Raw genomic sequence first — 18,159 nt, forward strand, 5'->3', positions numbered from 1 at the left:
ACACACACGGCTCTGCTCCGTACACCTTGTACACACACGGCTCTGCTCAGTACACCTCGTAAACACATGGTTCCGCTGCGTACATGTAGGGAAGGTGACCTGACGGACGGACTAGTCAGAGAGAAGAAGGAAAGGTTTGCACAGTGTAGGTAGGTGTCGGTTATTACAGTGGGGAAACAGCTAGGAAAGTGTAGTGGACGTGCAGTACCTTGGGTTGACCATTAGATAGCAGGGAGGAGTGTGAGCAAAGGACTTGACATCAGCTTAGGGCTTTAGAAACCGTTGGTCATGGGGGGCGTGGTGACAGTGACAGTTTCAAGGAACCGGGTTAGCTATAAATACTGAGGAAGGGTTCCAGAAAGTTCTAGTCCCCAGGGGGAGCCGCAGTGACAGGAGGACTGCGACGGTCTGTGCGCTGTGAGGTGAATCCAGACCAGGGGGACTGAGGAGAGAGAACAACAGGGGGGTGGTCCTGACAGATAGACCGCAACAGAGACGAGATAAAGGGAATAGGCACACCGTGTAAAGTACGACGTCTGACCAGTGAACGGACTGTTGGTGATTTGGCTTAGGGCAGCCACAGTGTCGTAACTACGTCAGGAAAGGAGAAAGGACAGGACGTATATATACGTCCCCGGCGAGAAACACGGTGTGTGAAGCGGCTCTGGATATAGAGGGCCATGAGTGAGGTACTGTGCTGTGTCGTGAAGCAGCTCTGGATACGGAGGGCCGAGAGAGAGAGATATTGCGGTGTGTTGCGAGGGCCGTCAGACGGACGGCGCGCAGAAATAAACTTGGACCTGTTGCACCCAGTACCTGCCTCCATCTTGTCTCTGTTTCGTCTCTGCGCGGTAAGAAGAGGGACCACCCCCCCAGCTCGACCCAGTACCTCTACATTTGGCGTAGTCGGCAGGATCGCCGCCGCTAATACATCATCTTCTGCGGCAGACCTGCCTCAAAGAATGGAAAAGGACTTGGACTACTCTGTTTGGATTACAATTACCTGTGGATTACAAATTACCTACCTGTGGAATACAAACGGGGAGCGCTGTGGCGGATCTGTGTGGCCAGCAGAGGATCCGGGGCGGTACCAGGTACTGTGCAGTATGGCGGTGTTGCTTCAGCGCAGAGGAGAGGTCCGAGTGTTTGCAGTCATGTTGAATGGACTGGGGCCCCCTCCAACGTACCCCCGTGGACAGCAGTATGTGCCCGGAGGCCGACGCTCCCATGTACTGGACCCTGGCAGATGGGTGGAAAGGTCTGCCAACGCCTCACCCAGCAGGAGGAGTGGCACAGAAGAAAAACTTGGCTGCGGCTGTCTGACGCCATTCGAGTGCTGCCCAACAGACGGTATGAGACGCTGCGGGTGTTGGGGCATCGGCCGCCTAGAGTGGCAATGGCGGCGAGAGATGGAGCTGCACGAGAAGTCATCTTCAAAACCACGGGCAGGCAGCGGGATGCTGAGCCGGGGAGCGGAGCCTGAGCGGAGTCAGCGAGAACGGCCGCCACCAATACCAGCAGAGGACTTCTCAGCGGAGCCCCCGAGTGATGATGGGACGGAGGCCGCAGCGCCGGGGAAGGTGAGAGTACCTCCGGCCCTACCAGTGCCTCCGCAAGCGGCCCCCACCATTCTGCTGCAGCACGCGGCCCCCTGCACACCGGAAGGCCTAGTTACCACGGGCCCCGTGGTGTTTCTCGGAGCTGAGCGAGGCCCCCGCTCATGTCCCCGAACTACCCCGGCCGGAGTCACCAGTGCAGAGCTCACCCAAACAAGACGCTGCTGCACTTCCCCTGCGAATAGCAGCTGCATCGTTGAAATTGTCCGTTACTCCGGCTCCGTTGGAAGTAGTGGATGCGGCCTGTCCTGAGGCCGCGGTTATGCCGCTGCTGGAGTCGACTGCGGCCGACTTAGCGGGCCCTGTGATTCCAGCCCCCGAGGACCCGGTTGTCCCCATTTGCCACCTGACCCCAGTGGCTGATGGGACACAGAAATCTTCGGCCGTTTCTGTCTTGCGGTCTTTTTCAGCGGAGTCCCACCCACCGGACTCCAGGGCCCGTGCTGTTCCCTCCGTGTGGGTAGCGGAGGTGATCAGGAAGAAGAAGGCCCGGGAGCAGGAAGTGTGGAACCTGCTCCACACTCAAGGAGAGGCCGGCATGGAAAAGAAGAGGACTTGAATGGACACCCTCAGTATCCCCGGGGGCTCCACAGCTGTGGGGTCCCTCACTACTAGCCACTGCGTAGTGAAGTAGACTGTCGAGAGTTGGGTGCACTGTAGTGCAGGTTCTGGAGAACAGTTCTAGTTTAAAAAAAAAAAATGTTTGATGTGCTGAGTTTGTTTTTAGTATGTTCCTCTTACAGGATAGTCCATGTTTACTTGTTAGACTGACAGAGCAGGGATACTTAGAAGAGAGGAGTGTTCAGGTCCAAGGAAGGGGGGAGAAAGAAGACATGCAATGTTATGCTCCACTCCGTACACCTCGTACACACGCGGCTCCGCTCCGTACACCTCGTACACACACGGCTCCGCTCCGTACACCTCGTACACACACGGCTCCGCTCCGTACACCTCGTACACACACGGCTCCGCTCTGTACACCTCGTACACACACGGCTCTGCTCTGTACACCTCGTATACACACGGCTCCGCTCCGTACACCTCGTACACACACGGCTCCGCTCCGTACACCTCGTACACACACGGCTCCGCTCTGTACAACTCGTACACACACGGCACTGCTCCGTACCCCTCGTACACACACGGCACTGCTCCGTACCCCTCGTACACACACGACTCCGCTCCGTACACCTCGTACACACACGGCTCCGCTCCGTACACCTCGTACACACACGGCTCCGCTCTGTACAACTCGTACACACACGGCTCCGCTCCGTACACCTCGTACACATGGCTCCGCTCCGTACCCCTCGTACACACACGGCACTGCTCCGTACCCCTCGTACACACACGACTCCGCTCCGTACACCTCGTACACACACGGCTCCGCTCCGTACACCTCGTACACACATGGCTCCGCTCCGTACACCTCATACACACACGGCTCCGCTCCGTACACCTCGTACACCTCGTACACACACGGCTCCGCTCCGTACACCTCGTACACACACGGCTCCGCTCCGTACACCTCGTACACACACGGCTCCGCTCCGTACACCTCGTTCACACACGGCTCTGCTACTCCCACCCTGTAAACCCCTCCTGACCCCACACAGAAACTTCCCCTCATCCAGCACCATGACAACCAGCACAGCGGTGTCCTGCCTACACTGAGGCCCCTGATCATGTGACCCCTGACTCCTCCCCTCCTGTGACCTCATCCCAGGTCCTGTGCGCACAGAGCAGCCATATATGTGGAGTGCGGCTCTGCAGGTGGAGGTAGGTGCTGGAGATTCCCCATTACTGGGCACAGGGGGCAGTAACCCCTTCAGTGCTGAGACTATTCTGGTGTTTCTCTGTTGCCAGTTTATAAGAATCTCAACTTTTTTTTGTTCCTTTTCCTCTGATACATACGACCCCACTATGGAAGACAGGACGTGAGGAAATGCATTGTTCTCATAGTACAGGGCCCCTTTCTTGGCCTCACTGTAATGCCCCCATTATACCCCTTATGCAATATGTATTGTGCCCCTTCACACAGTATAATGTTCACCCAGTACCGCCATTCCCCACACACAGTATAATGTTCCCACAGTACCACCATCCCCCACACACAGTATAATGTTCCCCCAGTACCACCATCCCCCACACACAGTATAATGTTCCCACAGTACCGCCATACCCCCACACACAGTATAATGTTCCCACAGTACCGCCATCCCCCCACACACAGTATAATGTTCCCCCAGTACCACCATCCCCCACACAGTATAATGTTCCCCCAGTACCACCATCCCCCCACACACAGTATAATGTTCCCACAGTACCGCCATCCCCCCACACACATTATAATGTTCCCCCAGTACCGCCATCCCCCACACACAGTATAATGTTTCCCCAGTACCGCCATCCCCCCACACACAGTATAATGTTTCCCCAGTACCGCCATCCCCCCACACACAGTATAATGTTCCCACAGTACCGCCATCCCCCCACACACAGTATAATGTTCCCCCAGTACCGCCATCCCCCCACACACAGTATAATGTTCCCCCAGTACCGCCATCCCCCCTACAGTATAATGTTCCCCCAGTACCACCATCCCCCCACACAGTATAATGTTCCCCCAGTACCGCCATCCCCCACACACAGTATAATGTTCCCACAGTGCCGCCATCCCCCCTACAGTATAGTGTTCCCACAGTACCGCCATCCCTCACACACAGTATAATGTTCCCCCAGTACCGCCATCCCCCCACACACAGTATAATGTTCTCACAGTACCGTCCCCCCCACACACAGTATAATGTTCCCCCAGTACCACCATCCCCCCACACACAGTATAATGTCCCCACAGTACCGCCATACCCCCACACACAGTGTAATGTTCCCACAGTACCGCCATCCCCCACACACAGTACCGCCATGTCCCCACAGTACCGCCATGTCCCCACAGTACCGCCATGTCCCCACAGTACCGCCATGTCCCCACAGTACCGCCATGTCCCCACAGTACCGCCATGTCCCCACAGTACCGCCATACCCCCACACACAGTATAATGTTCCCACAGTACCGCCATCCCCCCACACATAGTATAATGTTCCCTCAGTACCGCCATCCCCCCACACACAGAGCATAGTGTTCCCTCAGTACCGCCATCCCCCCCACACAGTATAATGCCCCTGTAAGCTGGTGACCAGATACACTCTAAACATGCAGAGGTGGTGCTCGAAGGAACGTAAAGTCAAACATTAGAACGGTGACTTTCGGCACTCAATAGATCACAAGGAAGTTCTGTTGCCAGTTAATTAAAATTTTATTTAACAGCCGACAAGATGAAGTATACAGATAAGGTCCTTCCCCAAAGTTTCGGCGCAGTTGTCTTTATGAAGGGTATCTATATATATATATATTTGACAAAAGTAATAGACATATGATTAGTTTTTGCATCACCATATTTTGAGAGCTAAAATTTTTCCATATTTCGGCTGACAGTCATGTGAGGGCTTGTTTTTTGTGGTAGAAGTTGATGCTTTTATTGGTACCATTTTCAGGCCTGTGTCATTTTTTGATCGCTTTTTATTCTGATTTTTGTGGAGGCAGAATGAAGAAAAACCAGCAATTCAGGAATTTTTTTTTTCTCCATTCTGCGTGAGGTAAAATTGGTAAAGCAGTTTTATTCTTCAGGTCAGTGCGATTACAGCGATGCCTCATTTATATCTTTTTTTTATGTTTTGGCACTTTTACACAATAAAAACTTTTGTAGAAAAAATAATTATTTTTGCATCACTTTATTCTGAGAGCTATAACTTTTTTATTTTTCCGCTGATGGAGCTGTATGGTGGCTTGTTTTTTGTGGGACAAGGTGGCGTTTTCAGTGATACTATTTTTATTTACATTCGTCTTTTTGATCGCGTTTTGTTGCACTTTTTCCTAGCAGTATGATGATAAAGCATTGTTTTCCACTTTTTTTGTGTTTTTTTATGGCGTTCACTGAAGGGGTCAACTAGTGTGACACTTTTATAGATCAGATTGTTCCAGACACAGCGATAACAAATATGTGTACTTCTTTTATTTTATTATTTTTTTTTTTTTTACATAAAATGTGTATTTATTAGTGGATTAAATACAATGCAGTGCACCAGCATTACATTAAATCTATACCAAAAGCTTCTGACACCATGCTTGTAAGCATGGTCTTAGAAGCTTTCTGTAGCTTGGTGACCCAAGGATCGTCATCACGACCCCGGGTCACCGTGGCAACAATCGGGCCCCCGCAATGATGCCGATCTGAAGGTAGAGGGAGCTCTCGTCCCTCTGCCCCCTCCTGAAAGCTGCGATCACGCTCGATCGCAACATTTAGGGGGTTAACAGCCAGGGGCAGCGCTGACAACATTACTGGCTGTTAGTGCAGATGCATGGCCACTGGCACACCTGAGCTGCTGCACTGATTGGGCAGGAAGTGCTGATATTTCAGCATCTTCTGCTCGATAGTGCTGTGATCGGTCATAGCGATCTGATTGCGGGGACTGACAACTTGGGTCCTTGCTCCTCTTCCCGTGCCTCTCAGCTGTCACAGACAGCTGTCGGCACTGAACTGTTTACACGCAGTGACAGTTTAAATGCATGACGGGCATAATTGTCCTGGAGCGGTAACTGACACCTGGCCATGACGGGCTATGTCTGTCATTGAATGTTAAGGGGTTAACAGGGAGAAATGCAAAATTCTACATCTGGGCAAAAAAATGAAAATAACATCTACAGAATAGCAGGAATAGAACTAAGCAACAGCACTTGTGAAGAGACTTGGATATACTAATAGATTACAGACTGCACATGAGTTAACAGTGTGATGCAGCTGCAAAAAAGGCAAACAGTTCTAGGATGTATTATGAGAAGCATAGAGTATAGGTCATGTGAAGTAATTATCTCATCTGGAATACTGTGTCCATTTCTAGGCACCACATTTTAAAAAGGACATTGCAAAACTGGAGCAAGTTCAGAGAGGAGCTATCAGAATGGTCAGTGGACTGCAAAGTATGTCCTATGAGGAACTGTTAAAGGATCTGGAAATGTTTAAGGCTTAATAGCTGTCAACAAGTATCTGAAGTCATGTCACAGTGTTCAGAGATCATCCTTATTCTCATTTGCATGATACACGAGAAGCAATGAAACTGAAAGGGAGAAGCTACAGATTACAAATTAGAAAACACTCTTTGAGAGTGAGGGTGATATGAGATCCACCAAATGAGTGGACGGGGATTAACTCGGCGACGATATTGAGGCACACAGGAACACTTTTGCTTAAAGTAACAGTCTGTGTGGTTTATTTCCTTCATAAACCAATGTCACAGGAACACGAAGCAAACAGTCTAAGGGTGTGTGCAGACGCTGCGGAATCCGCTGCGGATTAATCCGCATGGATTTTGCAAAAACCGCAGATAAACCGCAGGTCAAAAGACCTGCAGATTATCTGCGGTTTTGCCTGCGGTTTGGTCCTGCGGATTCACCATCTTCACAATGGTGGAGATAGGAACCCGCTGCTTCGCTCTCTCAGGCCTGTGGGCACACAGGCTGTGCCATGTCCAGCAAACATGCAGCGTTACCATGTAAAGCATACAAAGTCTCTTACTGACCCCGGTCAGTGTTACGCACTGGATCACTGTTCCAGACAGTGCCTTGCTCACTAGGCCGTCTACAGTTGCAGTGCCACAACCGGGCAGTAGCTTCCCTACACAGAGCTGTCACAGACTCTACCAGGTCCAGGCCTTTCCACGTGCTCTTCCAGGAAGTTCAGTCCCTGACACTTCCAACACACACAGGCCTTCCGGGACCTTGCACTCTGACCACTCAGGATCAAACACACAACCCATGTGATCAGATCTCAGTCACATTATATATCCCAAACCACCCCCATATGTGGGCAGTGTATGTGTGGCTAACAGATCCCGCCCAGCTCTCTGACTAGCCATATAAGCCGCCCTTATAGATAAACAACTCGTGGACTACAAGTCCCAGCATAACAACGCTATTTTGGCTTATAGCGCAGAGAACCTCTGCGACACATACTGGACATTTACATCCATGCCAGTCACTGTTTTACCATCAATGCCCACATGCATTTTCTGAGTCGCATATGCAGCACCCCCTAGCTTTAACAGAGGTTACTGCACCACAGTGATCAATGAGTGGAACAGGCTTCAATCAGATGGTGAGTGAATCCTGCATTGCGCAAGGGGTTGTGTTGTGAATTCGCTTTTTGGCCTACCTCTGGTTACTAGTGAAGGTAGTGGAGCTGGTTATATTGATAGAGGGGTTGCGAGTTCTCTTCCCTGGCTCCCTCTGGTGGTTACTGGAGGTAATGGAGCTGATCTAATTAACAGATGCCTGCCACCTGATAATGAGGAGGATGACTGGAGATCTGGAGTTTCTGACTGGATTTAAGACAGCTGAATCCCTCTCTCCTTGCTGGTGATTTTTTTTCCTGCCTCCTGAGGTCTTAGTTTCCACCTCAGTCCCTGCATGCTCAGCTAGGTGTTCTTTTGCTATTGTTCACATTTGATCTGATTTTGTCTATTTCAGTTTTGTGTGGTCAGCCAGCCCCGGCTGGGGCTGTGCTGAATTCCCATCCTTATGTTACTGCTTGTGCCAGTTTGTTTTTGTCCCTTATTAGATTGGCCTCTTTTTGCTCTGCTTTCAGAATATATCAGAGTGCTGATATAGTGGGCGAAGTCTAGTGACTTCAGTAATTTTTCTATCAGACATGTTGGGCATTTTTTGCAGGGTTTTTTGCGTGATTGCAGACAGTGTCTTTCCTTTCCTATCCTGTCTAGTTAGTGTGGGCCCCATCGTTTGCTCAGTCTATTTTCCTACCCGCGTTTGTGTTTTCATCTTGTCTCTCCGACAATATACTGTATGTTTGGGGGCTATTTATTCCTTTGGGGTCTGCTCTGGGGCAGTTTAGATTTCCCCTTTCTTGCTTTAGGCTTATTTAGTTCTCCGGCTGTGTCGAGGCATCTAGGATCATCGTAGGTACGCCCCACGGCTACTGCTAGTTGTGTGGCTAGGATCAGGGGTCTGCAATCCGCTTAGTTACCAACCTCTCTGGTTTTCTGTGGCTTAGCCTGGTCTTGCTTTCCTCCTCGGTGACCCAATCATAACAGAATCACCAGCCCAAGGGTACTCAAAGGCAGGAGAGAATTGTAAAAAAAAAAAGTGTCAGAATTTTTTTTTTATATATATTTTTTCCTTTTTTTCTTTAATGGAGATTAAGCAATTGTCTGATCGTGTTGAGCAGCTCGCTGCTGAAGTGCGGGGAATTTCCGCCTATCTCACGCAATCATCTGCTGTTGAACCAAAAATCCCTACTCCTGATGTGTTTTCTGGGGATCAGTCTAAATTTTTGAATTTGAAGAATAATTGTAAACTATTTCTTGCCTTGAAGCCTAACTCATCGGGGAGCTCTGTGCAGCAGGTTAAAATTGTCATCTCCTTGCTGCGCGGCGATCCCCAGGATTGGGCTTTTTCTCTGACACCTGGAGATCCTATTCTGACTAATGTGGACGCGTATTTTCAAGCCTTGGGGTTGTTGTATGATGAACCTAATGCTATTGATCAAGCTGAGAAAACCCTATTGGCATTGAACCAGGGTCAGGATTCTGCAAAGTTATACTGTCAAAAATTCCGAAAGTGGGCGGTCCTTACTACATGGAATGACTGTGCCTTAACAGAGCTCTTTCGGAAGGGTTTGGCAGAAACCGTAAAAGATGTTATGGTGGGATTTCCTGTTCCCTCTGGTCTTGATGATTCTATGTCATTAGCCATTCATGTTGATCGGCGTTTACGTGAACGTAAAACTACACGAGAGGCGTTGCCGCCTTTTGAACAAACGTCTGAATCCATGCAATGTGATAGGGTTTTGTCTTAGGGCGCAACGTCAGGAGTTTGGAAGGCTTTATAAGCTGTTTTTTTTTCCTGTGGAGACGCCTCTCATACTATTTCTGTCTGCCCTAAACGAGAAAAACGTTTTGCTCACACATCTGCTGTGGGCAATGTACAGCCTACAGTTGTGGCCAAAAGTATTGACACCCCTGCAATTCTGTCAGATAATACTCAGTTTCTTCCTGAAAATGATTGCAAACGCAAATTCTTTGGTATTATTATCTTCATTTAGTTTGTTTTAAATGAAAAAAACACAAAAGAGAATGAAGCAAAACATTGATCATTTCACACAAAACTCCAAAAATGGGCCAGACAAAAGTATTGGCACCCTCAGCCTAATACTTGGTTGCACAACCTTTAGCCAAAATAACTGCGACCAACCGCTTCCGGTAACCATCAATGAGTTTCTTGCAATGCTCTGCTGGAGTTTTAGACCATTCTTCTTTGGCAAACTGCTCCAGGTCCCTGATATTAGAAGGGTGCCTTCTCCAAACTGCCATTTTTAGATCTTTCCACAGGTGTTCCATGGGATTCAGGTCTGGACTCATTGCTGGCCACCTTAGAAGTCTCCAGTGCTTTCTCTCAAACCATTTTCTAGTGCTTTTTGAAGTGTGTTTTGGGTCATTTTCCTGCTGGAAAACCCATGACCTCTGAGGGTGACCCAACTTTCTCACACTGGGCCCTACACTATGCTGCAAAATTTGTTGGTAGTCTTCAGACTTCATAATGCCATGCACACGGTCAAGCAGTCCAGTGCCAGAGGCAGCAAAGCAACCCCCAAAACATCAGGGAACTCCGCCATGTTTGACTGTAGGGACCGTGTTCTTTTCTTTGAATGCCTCCTTTTTTCTCCTGTAAACTCTGTGTTGATGCCTTTGCCCAAAAAGCTCTACTTTTGTCTCATCTGACCAGAGAACATTCTTCCAAAACGGTTTAGCCTTTTTCAGGTAAGTTTTGGCAAACTCCAGCCTGGCTTTTTTATGTCTTGGGGCAGGGTGGATTTGATTTAAATCTAACTGATTTAAATCACGATTTAAATCACTAGTCAGTAAGGCTTGATTTAAATCAGTGATTTAAATCAAAGTTTCTACCTAAACTAGTTCTTGCTACTTTAACATGCAAGTAGATGAAGATTTTTAGAATCACTTTTTATATTACTTTTTTCTCCCCAGTTTAATGGGTTAATCATTCATATTTGGACACCACTGTTCTGTTGTACTTAGGAAGGAGAAAAATAATCCTGACTTTAGTAACAATTTAAATAGATTTATTCAACTGAAACAATAACAACATTACAGCATAAGTTAATTGCTTAAACAAACATCCATGTTTGTTAACTAATTTGGCTAAACAAAATATATATATATTTTAAGAAACTTAGACTGTCAGCCCAGCCGACACATGAAAAACTTAAATACTACTGTCCCTGCTGTCCTCTGTAGCTCACTTGTCGTCATCTTCATCATCATCTTCTTCTTTGTTCCTATTCATAATCTGGAAAAGAAAAACAAGCTTTCCTGCTTTATTGGGTCCCAACCGATTTCTCAATTTAGAATGAATGAGTCCAAAGGAAGAGAATATTCTTTCAACGCCTGCAGAAGAAGCTACTGCTGTTAAAAGTGAAATCATTACTTGAACAGTCTCTAAATCCAAGCGCTTAAGTGACTTCCACCAGTTTACTGGTGTGACCTTCCTTAAAATATCTTCAGCAAACATATATTTCTTGAATGGTTCCCCCTTAGCTCTGAAGTTTATTATAGTTGGCATTAAAGATGGATGATTGCTGGATACCCATGTCATAGCTAACTCCTCTTCCTCAGCACTTAGGTTTTGACCCTGATATTGGATATTGACAATATTTGCCAAAAAATGAGCTGGAGTCAGTGCTTGTCCCATTCGTTTGTTTACTGCTTGTAATTTAATTCTGTCCATGTGTAGTTCTGTTTTTAAGTGTTCACTCAGTTCCTTCCAAATTTCAACAGCATCCGCAATAAAACAGCTATTTTTCTGTATTTTGTTTAAAGCTTGAGAGATGGGTTTCAGGAAGCTCAGCATATGTTCAACATTTCTCTTAAGCCCAATGTTGAGGATTTTGGCCGTGATAGTGCCATCTATTTTATCTCGATTTTCTTCACAAAGTGTCATCAGAATAGGCCAGTTTTTGATATACTGCTCAAAACAGTCCACCACAGAGTTCCATCTAACATCTTGTGGGAGCGTTAGCTTGGTTCCACCCATCCTTTTCAGAGCTGCTGCAGCAAAATGATTATTATGGAAGTATTTAGCAATTTCGACAACATTAGCCTTTATTTCTGGAACACTTAAGTCTTTGGCTAAGAGGTGCAGCAAATGAGCACTGCAACCATATGTTATTAGCAGCTTTGTATTCCCTCCCTGCTCTTCTAAATCTCTTCTCATCTTGGATACGTTTGCAGCATTGTCAGTGACCAAACTGCGTACTAGACATTTGAATTTTTGTTCACATGATGTCGTTATAGCTTTTACTGCCACTTCTTGTAAGTATTCTGCTGTGTGTGCATTTCCTGACGTATCAGTTGTTTGTGCAAGGAAGACTTTACCTTCTTCTGTTGTTATACAAGCACATACAATAGGATCATTGTGGACATTACTCCACCCATCAATACTTAGGTTAACAATTTTACCCTCCAGAGCTGTTGCACATTGCTCCATTTCTCTGTCATACACTTGATCCAGCAGTTTCCCTGCAACATCAGCTCTGCTGGGTGGACTGTATCCTGGTCTCAGTGACTGAACCATATTAATGAAATGTGGGTTCTCAGTCAGACGGAAAGAAGAGTTCGTTGCATAAATAAACTGGGCAATTTTTTCATCAATCAACTCTTTTTCTAATCTGCTAGTTCTTATCACAAGCCTATCTATGGTGGTTCCAGGAGGTAAAGGTTTTTTCTTCCTTTTGGGTGATGGTGATATGTGGCTGTGGGTGTCTGATGATGATGCTGCTGCTAATGAAGCACTATCCTGGATGGATAACTCTGAAACTGTAGAACAGGATGATGGTGATCTTGGAAGTGGATAGTTTCCAGAATCCATGAATTCCCCTAAACAAAAAGTCAATGCTGTTATTTTATTGTTTATACAATTTCTGCTTATTGTACACAACACATCACTGCCCCTGCCCCAAAAGGAATATTTGTTTTTCTTCATAACTGTACCAAATGACAGTAACATGCAGTAATAATAAGAAATATAATTTTTCTCACACATGACAGTTCAGTCTTTAGAAATAGGATTCAATAAAAATGTTTACCAACCTGAAGATCCTGCCTGTTCAGAAGTGTTTCTTTGGTCATCTTCATCACCGCACTTCTCATGATGTTGCCTCATTCGCGCCACCAGGCCTTGCATCGTTTGCATTTTGCACGCATGCCTGCCTTACCGATAGGCGAAGGAGCATCATTAAAATATTCCCAAACTGGGTCTCTTTTACGGCCTGCTGCCATTATAAGGAAATAATGTAATAAACCTCAGATCGTACACACAAACAGATCCAGACTTGTCTGTCTGTGGCTATGCTGCAGTATTGTGCTCAAAGTTTCACTTTCATTTTCTTGTCTGCTTGCCCTTCCTCCTCCTCACACTTAGATTCACATTCTTCTTGTGTTGTGCAGATCTATTCCACTCCAAACAATCAGAAACATATTGTCTAACTTCTTGGACTTGGCACTGAAGGGGTTGATTCTGTATTCATAGGTTTGTAGAACAATAGGATTAAGGTCTTTTTCTCAACTCTGTTCATGTTGTAACATTTTTGCCGTGAAGAAGAGACTGGGACCTCTGCGGAGTCAAATTCAGTTTTGAGAACTGCGTAAGTAAAGCGAGCGTCTGTGATAATATAGGAGAGAAACTGCCCACTAATCCTACAGAAACCTCTGGAAGAGCATGGCATTGTGAATGTTACACATATACAGCCTTTATTCTACTGAGTTAAACAACTCAGCTTTATCTCATGATGGAAGAACCTTTGGATGGTAAAATATTTTCCTCAAAAAGCAGTTTATTGAAAAAAATCCGATTTAAATAAAAAAAATCCGATTTAAATAAAAAAAATCCGATTTAAATAAAAAAAACATTGATTTTTATCCACCCTGTCTTGGGGTAAGAAGTGGCGTCTTCCTGGGTCTCCTACCATACAGTCCCTTTTCATTCAGACGCCGACGGATAGTATGGGTTGACACTGTTGTACCCTCGGACTGCAGGGCAGCTTGAACTTGTTTGGATGTTAGTCGAGGTTCTTTATCCAACATCCGCACAATCTTGCATTGAAATCTCTTGCAATTTTTCTTTTCCGTCCACATCTAGGGAGGTTAGCCACAGTGCCATGGGCTTTAAACTTCTTGATGACACTGCGCACGGTAGACACAGGAACATTCAGGTCTTTGGAGATGGACTTGTAGCCTTGAGATTGCTCATGCTTCCTCACAATTTGGTTTCTCAAGTCCTCAGACAGTTCTTTGGTCTTCTTTCTTTTCTCCATGCTCAATGTGATACACACAAGGACAGAGGTTGAGTCAACTTTATTCCATGTCAGCTGGCTGCAAGTGTGATTTAGTTATTGCCAACACCTGTTAGGTGCCACAGGTAAGTTACGGGTGCTGTTAATTACACAAATTAGAGAAGCATCACATGATTTTTCGAACAGTGCCAATACTTTTGTCCACCCTCTTTTTTATGTTTGGTGTGGAATTATATCCAATTTGGCTTTAGGACAATTCTTTTTGTGTTTTTTCATTTAAGACAAATTAAATAAAGATAATAATACCAAAGAATTTGTGTTTGCAATCATTTTCAGGAAGAAACTGAGTATTATCTGACAAAATTGCAGGGGTGTCAATACTTTTGGCTACAACTGTAAGTTCCTTTTGGTGATTACTCTGATCTGCTCCTTGTCTACATTTTCCGCTAAGGCTTTTGTAGATTCAGGAGCAGCTTTGAATCTGATGGATTTATACTTTGCTAAACGTTGTGGTTTTCCTATGATACCCCTGCGGACTCCTATCCCTTTGAGGGGTATTGATACTACTCCTTTGGCGGAGAATAAACCCCAGTTTTGGACCCAGGTGATAATGCGGGTCGCCCCGGACCACCAAGAAAATTGTAAATTTTTGATGCTGCACAATTTGCATGATACTGTTGTTCTGGGTTTTCCCTGGTTGCAAACTCATAATCCTGTTTTGGATTGGAAATCTGTGTCTGTGGTGAGTTGGGGTTGTCAGTGTGTTCTTAGTGACACTCCTGTTTTCTCCACCTCTCCCCAGTCTCATAATCTTCCTGATTATTTGGCTGATTTTTCTGATGTATTTAGTGAGAGTAAGTCTGCGTCTTTGCCTCCTCATAGGAGTTATGACTGTGCAATTGAGTTAATGCCCGGGTGTAAATTTCCCAAGGGTTGATTTTTCAACTTGTCGGTACCCGAACATGATGCTATGTGATCTTATATCAAGGAGTCATTGGAGAAAAGTCATATTAGATCATCCTCTTCACCCTTAGGTGCTGGGTTTTTTTTTGTGGCCAAGAAAGATGGTTCATTAAAGCCTTGTATTGACTATCGTTCCCTTAACAAAATCACTGTTAAATATCAGTACCCTTTACCCCTGATTTCTGATTTATTTTCCAGAGTTAAAAGGGCCTGCTGGTTTACCAAGCTTGACCTCAGGGGGGGCGTATAATCTTATTCGCATCAAGCACGGGGATGAAATGAAGACGGCGTTTAATACTCCGGAGGGACATTTTGAGTACCTGGTGATGCCTTTTAGCTCACTAATGCCCCTTCTGTCTTCCAATCTTTTATGAACAATATTTTCCGGGACTTTGTGGATAAGTTTTTGATAATTTATCTGGATGATATTTTGTTCTTTTCCAGTGATTGGGATTCTCATGTGGAACATGTCCAGACTGTCTTCTGGATTTTGAGGGAAAATTCCCTGTATGTTAAGGGATCGAAATGCCTCTTTGGTGTACAGAGGATTTCATTTTTGGGATTTATTTTGTCTCCGTCGGCTATTGAAATGGACCCGGCCAAGGTACAGGCCATTTATGGTTGGGTTCAGCCCACTTCTTTGAAGGCTCTCCAGAAGTTTTTGGGTTTTGCTAATTTCTATCGTAAATTTATAGGTAATTTTTCTGGTATTGTCAAACCACTGACTGATCTGACCAAAAAGAGCGCTGATGTGGTGAATTGGTCTCCAGAGGCAGTCTCGGAATTTCAGGAGCTTAAGCGGAGATTCACTTCTGCTCCGGTTCTACGGCAACCTGATGTCTCACTTCCATTTCAGGTGGAGGTAGATGCTTCTGAGATTGGTGCAGGAGCCGTTTTGTCCCAAAAAGATCCGGTGACTTCTAAAATGAATCCCTGTGCCTTCTTTTCTCGAAAATTCTCCCCATCTGAACGTAACTATGACATGGGGAATCGGGAATTGTTGGCCATGAAATGGGCATTTGAAGAGTGGAGACATTGGTTGGAGGGAGCTAGACATCAAGTTGTGGTCCTCACTGACCACAAGAATTTGATTTATCTTGAATCAGCCAAACGCTTGAATCCTAGACAGGCTAGGTGGGCCTTGTTTTTCACGCGTTTTAATTTTGTGGTCTCTTTTCTTCTGGGCACTAAGAAAGTTAAGGCGGACACCCTTTCTAGGAGTTTCTTTGCGGATTCTCTTGTTTGACCAAGCCTACTACCATTCTAAATGACGGGGTAGTTCTTTCCGCCATCTCACCCGATTTGAGACGTACCCTGGTGGAATTTCAGGAGGACAAACCTGAACGTTGCCCTATGGGAAAATTGTATGTTCCTGATCAGTGGAGGAAGAGAGTAATGTCTGAAATTCATTGCTCCGCGTTGGCTGGTCATCCAGGTATTTTTGGTACCAGAGATTTGGTGAGTCGGTCTTTTTGGTGGCCTGCCTTATCTCGTGATGTCAGGAATTTTGTGCAGTCCTGTGGGACTTGTTCTCGGTCTAAACCCTGTTCTCTTTCTAGTGGGTTGTTGATGCCCCTGCCGGTGCCCAGGAGGCCATGGACCCATATCTCAATGGATTTATTTCTGATCTTCCTGTCTCTCAGAGAATGACTGTTATATGTGTGATTTGTGATAGGTTTTCTAAGATGATCCATATTGTACCACTCCCAAAGTTGCCATCTTCTTCAGAGTTGGTGCCCTTGTTTTTACAACTGGTGGTTCGGTTGCATGGGATTCCTGAGAACATTGTGTCGGACAGAGGAGTCCAGTTTGTTTCCAGATTTTGGAGAACTTTTTGTTCCAATCTGGGAATTCAGTTATCCTTCTCCTCTGCATTTCATCCTCAGACCAATGGGCAGACTGAGAGAACAAACCAGACTTTGGAGTCCTATTTGAGATGTTTTATATCTGGTGATCAGGATGACTGGGTCTCATTTTTGCCCTTGGCCGAATTCGCGCTAAACAATAGAGCTAGTTCTGCCACTTTGATGTCGCCCTTTTTCTGTAACTTTGGGTTTCATCCTCGATTTTCTTCAGGGCAAATGGAATCTTCAACTTGCCCAAGTGTGGACACTGTGGTAGAGAGAATGCAGCAGATTTGGGACCAAGTGGTGGATAAGTTGTCCCTCTCTCAGGAAAAAGCCCAACGGTTTTCCAACCGGCATAGGACCATTGGTCCCCGGTTTAAAGTGGGTGATATGGTTTGGTTGTCGTCAAAGAATATTCCTATTAAGGTTGCGTCTCCAAAGTTCAAGCCAAGACCTTATAAGATTTTGGAGATTCTTAATCCTGTTTCTTTTCAATTGGCTCTTCCAGTTACGTTTAAGATCCATATCGTGTTTCATAAATCTCTGTTGAAGAGGTTTGTGGAGCCAGTAGTTCCTATGGCGGCACCTCCTGACCCTGTATTGGTTAAAGGCAATGTGGAATATGAGGTAGAGAAAATACTGGATTCTCGTTTGGCTAAACGGAGACTCCAGTACTTGGTCAAATGGAAGGGTTATGGCCAGGAGGATAATTCTCGGGTCTCTGCTTCTGACATTCATGCCGATAGATTGGTTCGTGCTTTTCATCGGGCCCATCCTGATCGGCCTGGTGGCGTGGATGAGGGTTCGGTGACCCCTCCTCAAGGGGGGAGTACTGTTGTGAATTCGCTTTCTGGCCTACCTCTGGTTACTAGTGAAGGTAGTGGAGCTGGTTATATTGATAGAGGGGGCACGAGTTCTCTTCCCGGGCTCCCTCTGGTGGTTACTGGAGGTAATGGAGCTGATCTAATTAACAGAGGCCTGCCACCTGATAATGAGGAGGATGACTGGAGATCTGGAGTTTCTGACTGGATTTAAGACAGCCGACTCCCTCTATCCCTGCTGGTGATTTTTTCCTGCCTCCTGAGGTCTTAGTTTCCAGCTCAGTCCCTGCATGCTCAGCTAAATGTTCTTTTGCTATTGTTCACATTTGATCTGGTTTTGTCTATTTCAGTTTTGTGTGGTCAGCCAGCCCCGGCCGGGGCTGTGCTGAATTTCCATCCTTATGTTACTGCTTGTGCCAGTTTGTTTTTGTCCCTTATTAGATTAACCTCTTTTTGCTCTGCTTTCAGAATATAT

General features: G+C 46.1%; 1 protein-coding gene across 1 annotated transcript in view; it reads left to right on the forward strand.

Annotated features, from left to right (window-relative positions):
* Window positions 1–369: 369 nt before the first annotated feature.
* The window catches only part of LOC141052944 (uncharacterized), a 73,131-nt gene continuing 55,341 nt past the window's right edge, over window positions 370–18,159 (forward strand). Inside the window, exon 1 of the mRNA XM_073550281.1 lies at window positions 370–3,395. The gene's annotated coding sequence lies outside the window, so the exon portion shown is untranslated. The remainder of the gene's footprint in view (window positions 3,396–18,159) is intronic.

This window comes from Dendrobates tinctorius, unplaced genomic scaffold (genome assembly GCF_039654945.1).
Source record: "Dendrobates tinctorius isolate UK_male_01 unplaced genomic scaffold, ASM3965494v1 ptg000164l, whole genome shotgun sequence".
Lineage (NCBI taxonomy): Eukaryota > Metazoa > Chordata > Amphibia > Anura > Dendrobatidae > Dendrobates > Dendrobates tinctorius.